An 8,086-nucleotide genomic window follows, 5' to 3' on the forward strand; every position below is an offset into this window, starting at 1 on the left:
GGTGCTGAGCTGCCCAGCAGGGCCAGGCTGTGCCAAACTCGGGACCGTGGTGCTCCCAAGGCAGATCGGGGCATCCTTTAAATGACTGCAGGGAAGTTTGTTGTGCAGCCCCAACAGAGACGTGACCTGGCACAGAGGGATAAGAGCATTCATCTGCACTGTGCAAGCTCCAATAATTTAAACGTTTACCTGGAAATAAGTGTTTCCCTGACTTGAGATACACAAGGCAACCCAGCAGTCCCCATGCTGTGTGTGCTGACTGTGTAAGGGGACATAGCTATGTATACATAGCAGAGCAGCTACTTGTCTTATGGTCATCTAAAAAGTAAGGCCTAATTAACTTTAATCAATGGGGCTTTCTCTGTTGAGTTGTCCAGAATTTGATTGCTCCCTGCAGCCAATACCCAGCAAGGTTAATTTAAGATGAATGAAATAAGAGAGAAGAAATGGTGACAAGGAGGCCTGTGCCACGCGCTGTGGCTGGGGATGGCTGCATCTCCGCAGAGTCTGCAGATGTCCTACAGGCTGCGCGATTCACTTCCTTTCCTGAAGCTCAGAGGTGACGAGGTGGAATCTGGCAGAGTTTATTAAAGCACATCCAAGCCCTCAGACTTACATTTGCATTCACAGTTTGATGTAGATGCCACATAAGCAGATGCCTATGAATAAACTAGAACAGGGTTATAACATCCTCGTGGTGGAGTGATTCAGTGTAATGCCTTGGCAAGCTGTTCTTTAATGGGCTGGAAGTCTTATTTTTACGATCATTGGAACGTAAAGGGTCAGAATCTTAATCTTCTAATACTGTGTTTTTAACAACATTTACACTTTAACATATTGAAAAATCTCATCTCTTTCTGCCAACCAGCATGACAACACAATTCAAATCGATCAGTACAGCAGTATATTTATGTATTTTAAACATAAATCAGCCTGGCTGGAATACTTTTTTTACTTCCAGTACTTCTTAAAATCTAAGTGTTTCTAACTTTTATGCTTCTTATTTGAGACTTTAGAGTTCCATGTAGTCTCCCTTCTGAATAATTCAGAAGCCTCAAAGAAAGAACAGGAACAGGTTACAGTCCAGCATCCAGTACAGACATAATTCTTTATGGCCCATTACAACAGGGGAAACCGGTACCTGAGGAAAACAGAAAGTTTGCAAATTGTCTGCAGGTATGAAGAGAATTAAATAATGTATCACCCTACAAAACTAAGTGACAAAAAATGGGACCACATCAGGAAGAGAGGATATTTTTGTTTCCATGAAACCTATGGCATTGAAGAGGAAGTATATTTCAGAGCTTACAAATCTTGAACAAAATATTCAGCCCAGGAGCCAGCACTCAGAGTGCAAGGAGTGTCATTTCCTCCCAGAACAAATTGATTAGGTTCATCTCTTGGATGTGTAAGGAACAGAAAAAAAAAAAGGGAAAAGGAAAAAAATGGAGGGACTGTTGAGGCTTCTTGGCTCCTTCATTAACCATGCCTTCCCAGACCTCTGGGCTGCATGCCCACATGCAGGTTTCAAGGCCCAGGTGGTGCCCGCAGGATTCAGGCTGCCCAGGCTGGAGCAGACAGGCAGGACCCCTTCCTCAGCCCCTTCTCACGGGTGCTACATTGCACTAGGATGATGGGGTGTATGGTTTGACTTTTTATATAATTAAAACTCCTTAACCAGTTTTACTGTTTTCTGAACTAGATTTCTCTCTGGTCCCACATGAGAAAGGAGAGCTGTGCATATGGGCTGAACCAAAATGATTTGATTCATGGGCTGAAATCATCATTGAACAAGTGTCACAACATGGCATTAGATTAAGAACTAAAGCGATGGGCTATGGTGAGCCTGTTCATTAGTATTAATAGAGCTTAATTAGGCACAAGCATGGTGTTGTAAGGAAATGTGAAGAGGTGGCTGCAGTTTCCATGGTGGGAAAAGAAGAGGTGTTATTCATTAAAGGTGAAATAATCCACAAGCCTTGTACCTTTCTCTGAACCCCAGTGCAGTTCAGGCTCAGGATGTGGCCCCGCTGCCCCATGAGAGCAAGGGAGATAAAGCCCCGGGCAGGGTAAGGAACCAGAGCACAGGGTAGGAAAGTCCAGACGAAAATCAGGCAACGAGAGCTGGGGAGCGTCCTACCCCTCGCACAGGGGATTCTCTCCAGCAGCTCTGATCTGTGAAAGGGGAGGAAATGGTGTGCCAGATTTGCTGCTGCAGCCCTAGAGGAGGGGGAGACTCTGGCTCCTGAGCCAGGACTGAAGGCACCTTGAGATCCATAGCAGAGAGGAAGAAAAAGTAACAGGAACAAGAGGTGCCTGCAGGAGTCTGTCTCCACATGGCACTCGACTAGCAATGCAGGTGGCTTTGCCAGGGCTGTGGTTATTTTGCAGCCATGGCAAACATCCTTGGATGCATTTGATGCTTTTGTGATGATTTCAATCGTTTCCTTCTCTTCAGAACCCTCCCTCTTGCACCAGTTCACTTCCATTCATGCTGCTCTTTGCTTTATGGTTCTTAGGTCATTGTGCATCTCTCCCCATTTGGCAGCATTAAATTTTATTTACCATATGTCCCTTCTGCTACAAAGATGATAAAATCCTTTGGATTTTTGTTGTTGCTGTTGCTAGCTTATTCAGCGCTCACCTCAATTTAGTGTCCTCAGCAAGTGGAGCTGATTTGTTGTTGGTTTTCAGTCTAACAGAGGTCCAAGCTGGGACAACTGCCAGGCTGCACTGCAAACGTGCACTCAGCTACTGTTTTTTTTTTTTTTTTAAAGCACTCTGCCAGATACCATCCCCTCAGGAGGTCTCTAACACCTCCATGGTGGGAGAGAGCATCATATGGACCTTTGGCAAAAGGACCAAGAGAACTGCCAAGAAAATCCTTTGTACATGGTTATTTTTCACTTTTGTTCATATTCTGTTGAAAATATCTCCCCATGTTGATTATACTAATCAATGCCATTATACCTGGGGTTAATGTGCATTTCTAGCAGCCCATGACTGCAGACAAGTGGAAACACAACCCAGGGACAATATCCAGGGCCAGATGGATTTTGCCCTTATCCTACTCTGCCTTCCGAGGGGTGTGCTGCCAAGGGAGGCCTCGCTCCGCTGCAGCTGGGCTGACACCAGCCCACAGGACAAGGAGCGCGCCTTTGGACGCCGCAGAGGAACTTCTGGCAGCCAAAGTCACGGAGTCGGGGAGCTGGGGCAAGCTGCCTTCTGTTCAACAGCCAGAAATACAGCTGCATTTTAGCCTCTGTATTCAATGGGGAAGGCAATCTCTTCAACTTTTTACCAAAGCTAGTACTGCCCTCCTATTACGTTTAAATTAAAATGCAGCAGACCGTATTAGCACTCATGAATGAGTGAAACGCAGAATGCTGGTACATCAGGCTTTGCTGCTGCATGCAAATATAGCTGGAAACAATGGCTTAAAATTGTTTCCACCTTCAGCCACATCAGGAGGTGATTCTGAGATCCTCTGAGGAGGATCTTCTGAATACCAATACTTATTTCTAGAAGTCTTTTAAGTTTCAGTCACTGAAGGGGCAGAGTTTGAGATGCAGCTAGCCCTCCTTTTAACAAAATAATAATAATCTCTCACTTCTGAAACAGCTTTCAATTCAAAGGGTCTCCAGCTGAGGCCCTCATCTTTCTGAGAGCATCACAGAGCCAGAGTGTGGAGCCTCAGCTCAGCCAAGGCACGCTGAAATCAGAAGGGATGGACCAGTGAGTCCATTTGTGTGATCATTGTGCAGGATAGGGGCTGAAGGGCCATACCCAGTGGTCCTGCACAGATCTTTACCCCGAGAATGGACCATTTTGCAAACACTGCTACTGAGGTGTAGCCACTGCTGGGTTAAGGTACTGGAAACTTAACCTCAGATCCCCTGTTGTGAAATCCCAGTGCCTGCTGCCTGCATCCCTGTGGCCTCTCCCTTCTCAGCACTTTTGTGTCAAATACCTCTGCCCTTGCTGGCCACTGGCTGCCTGCCTCCAGCAGGGCTCCACGGGGCACTAGGCGGGGGTCGGGGCGGCGAGCCCCCTCCCCAGTGCAGCAGGTGGCTGCGGTGCTGCCATCACCCCACACATCCCCAGCCCTGAGTCAGCCGCACTGGCTCCCAATACCGATCTATCGAGAACCAGACTTGAGGAGAGCTCGAATTAAAGGTAAGTAATTTCCTTTTTTCCTACCTTGAAATTCCTATTGATTTCCTACCTAAATAGAAATTCCCATTGATTTCATGTCTGTTTGTATTAGTATGTTACGTTGTCACCTTTTCTTTGCAATATTATGTTGTTTTACGTGTTGGTGCGTTTTGGAGCATGGTTCATGGGGCCGCGCGTTGCTGCACCGTGTCCGCCGCGCGCAGACCCTGCGCTGCCTCCCTGCTCACTGCCCAGCAGCCCCCGGCCCTGCTGACCGGGGCGAGGTGTCCGGGCTGGGTTGCAGAAGTGCTGGGCACGCTGCCTGCCAGGGCTGCCCCCGCTCCCGCTGCTGGTGCCCGGTGCTGTGCAGCGCTTGGCTCCCTGCCGGCACAGCGCTCGGCTCGCCCGTGGCCGCCCGTCACAGCCGAGCTGGCAGCGGCACGCCGGGGCTGCTCATGCCAGCGCTCCTCCGGCTCTGCAGGGGTTATTTTTCTAACGTTTCCCGTGAAAGCTGCTTTCTGTTTAGAAATCCTGCAGCTAACAGCCTGTTGTGGTCCTCACATCTCCGCTGGTCAGACAAGTATCTTCCCCCCTGTCCCCGGCGTCCTTTATTTCTCACACCTCACTGAGCAGGCACCGCCACGCCGAGACCTCTGACCGAGTTGTCAAGGTGACGGGTGCTGTTATCCTAAAGTAGTTATTTCACATACATGGTATTTTGTCCCTTGCTTTTATTGAAATACAGAGGAGAGACCAATTATCTTCCTAATGGTTTGCACAGCTTCCTTCTTCTTTTAAATGGGAGTTAATGACAAACAGTTCGGGCAGGGTCTCTTTTTGCACCAGGGAGCTCTCGGGCGTCCCCTGCTTTCCAGATGTCCGGTGACATGGGGCAGCTCCTTTCACACGCTCAGCTGAGCTCTCCTTGGTGCTATCACCAATTTTCTCCTCCTCCCTCAACCCCTGCAAAATTAAAACATTTTCATAAACAAATGAGCGCCGGATCCCTCTGTGCTGCAGGTGGGGAGGTTTTGGGGTGGCAGCAGCGTGCAGGGCTCCCTGTAGGTCAGGATGGGGAAGGGAAGGCAGTGGCCAAAGATGCTGGTATGGGCCAGTGGCCCCAGGTTGTCACCCAGCCAGCACGGTGCTGAGCCCCCCGCCCTCCCAAAACCATACAGCTGTCAGATGCTCCCAGTCCTGCGGCTGACCCCGGTTTGTGCAGCTGCAGGTACCAATTGCCCCATGTCTCCCACCATGGAAGCAGCACATTGAAATGCTGAATCTATCAGTCTTAAGCAAAAAAAACAAGGAAGAGGCACTCTCCTGTCTGCAGCATGGCTCCTTGCTAAGGTGCACCAGTGGGAACTGTCAAACCAAGAGCTCTCATGTAAAAGCACCGTTAGAGGTTTGGTTTGTACAAGCAGCCGGGAGTCCAGGTGAATTTACTCTCCATTCCCATAGGGTGCCTTCTGTTGAGCACGCAGGCTCCTACATTGTGCAGGTCCTGTTCCCACCTGGGCTGAAGCTTTATGCACTGAAATTTCATTTTTCCTGTTCTGAGAGTACCTGGAGCTCAGCAGCTTGGACATGTGCACAGGAAGGGTTTGCTGAGACAGGTTTCTTTGCTTTCTAGCATTATTATTGATGTGATGCATCTCAGTGGATTAGTAACGGATGTGGTATAAGCCAGAGGGTTTCTTTTTGCCTTCATGCGTGCGTTACCCCATCAAGAACAGAGGTTTCACTGGCACCTGATAAGTCACATAAAACAGATAAATACTTGGGAGATACTGTATTTGAACACAATCGTTCTTGGCAGTGACTTGATCTCTGTGTAACAGCCTGGCATGTATCTGCAGGTTTTCTCTTCGCAGGGCAAATGCAAGTTGTGCTGGAACAGATATGGGCTTGAATTATGTAAGGCAGGAAATTGTGCATCTCCACAGTGAATTCTGAAAGGAGCGTACAGTTTCACCACTGCAGACCCAGGAAAGCAAGGCTATGTGTGCAGCTGAGGCGGCTCACTGTCAGATGTGAGACTTCACCCCACGCTGTACCCAGGCTGCAGGGCTCGTCGTCAGAGCCTGATGTTGCTCTGGTGCCAGCATTTCCAACAGCCCAGAAACAAAAATTCAGGAGGCTGCTGGGATCTTGCTTGCATCCCAAAGGTAGTGCAGGAGCACATTTCTTAGGCTGCAGGGCATGTCAGGCAGCGCCCTGCGGGAGGGGCAGAGCAGACACTGCCCAGAGGGCTGGGAAGCCCCAGCAGCGGCTGCGGTTCTGTGCACGCCGCAGAGCACGAGGAGCTCCGGCAGCTCTGCCTGAGCCGAAGGAGGCAGACGGGTGGGAGAGGAAGGGACATTTCCTTGTGGCATTGACTCCTGGTGGCATTCAGACTTCTGAGTCAGGGAAGGAGACCTGCAGCTTCGCCTCCTCCCTGGGATGGCTTGGTGCGGGAAGATGCTAGGATTATTCTTCCATTCAAAAATAGGATCCATGTGAACTTCTAGTGGTGGTGACATGCTTCTGCAGGCAGGCTTGCGATGGCTGGATAATCCCAACCACCTGGCGCAGGAGCCCGTGAGCGTGTCCACACCACGTGCCCTGTTTGAGTGCTGTGCTAACAGTGTTTTAATCCTTTTCCATGCTGGGACATTATGGCAAAATCCACCTGCAGATTGTTTATCTTGTTTTGTTGTGAATAAAGATGCGGCCTTTAACTTCCTATGAATGTAGTGGTTTGGTTAATGTCTGGGTAACAGAGGGAGGGGATGGGGGCACGGCAGTGTTAATGGGAGAACAGCTCATTTATAGTTCCAGCATGCTTTATGACATCAAAAGAGCATTGAGAGAATGCTTGGGATAATGTTAATTAGGGCTCAGAAATAAATGCTTTGCTTCCTCATTAATTGTTATCACTTTGTTGTGCTCATTAGAAAGTGATTCCTAGCAAAGAGCTGCTAAAGGTTGTGCAACGTGGCAGGCAGTGTGCGACGTGCATGGAGGATGCCGGGCGGCCCTGGCTCCAAAGCCGTTCCTCGTGTGGCCGTGCCGGCACCGCAGCCTGCAGCAGAGCCCCGCTGCTCCGCAAGGGAGGTGGGCGACGCCTGCGTGGGCCCTCACCAGAGCAGCTCTCCTGTCTCCGTTACACAACCTTGCAAGGAACAGTTCTCTTTTCTGTAAAGTTTTCTTGTCTCAGCCATTTCTGTAGATTAGATGAAAATGCACTTTGGAAAACTGAATAATAAAACTGTAGTGTAAATCCTTTTAAAAAGAGATCAAAGACCAAAATGCTAATAAGGCTGGGATGGGAATAAAATCCAGGCTCTTTTGGTAAAGTAGAATAAAAATAAAGAAGACCCACAAAGAGAATAACAAATTAAAAACAAGTTTTAAAAGCGCAACAGAGAAAAGAGATTCAAAACAACCAAAGGAGAAAGCCCTTAAAGAGAAGGCTTTCATGTAGCAGGCGTGCACGTGGTCCTTGGTGCCGTTTTTGGGGCTGCTCGTCCCACGTGTTGCTTCAGGCTGGGCCAGGGACTCGTGCCTGGCGGGCGCCGTGCCGAAATCCGGGGCCAGGCAGCGTGGTGGAGGGCGCAGGTGCCCACACCTCCCAGCCTGTCCTTGTGTCAGAACTTTGAAGTCTCCTGTTTTCCAACAGACTGACAGATCTGCCGTCATCAAAGCCACCTCAGCGAGTGAACATCGAAGCCACATACTTAATAGCTTTTGTCTCTTTCCCTGTATTTTCCCAAGTTACTCGACAGATCAGGAGCACCAGGCACGGTACTGGAAGAAAAAATGCACATGAGGATGAGGTGATACGCTCTTTTCAGATCCATAAATCACTTCCTTGGAGATGCATCTGGGGAGTTTATGCAACCAGGCCTTGTGAGCGCACTTGTAAAACGCAGACTTCTTCCGCAGGCGT

Source organism: Cygnus olor, chromosome 19 (genome assembly GCF_009769625.2).
Source record: "Cygnus olor isolate bCygOlo1 chromosome 19, bCygOlo1.pri.v2, whole genome shotgun sequence".
NCBI lineage: Eukaryota > Metazoa > Chordata > Aves > Anseriformes > Anatidae > Cygnus > Cygnus olor.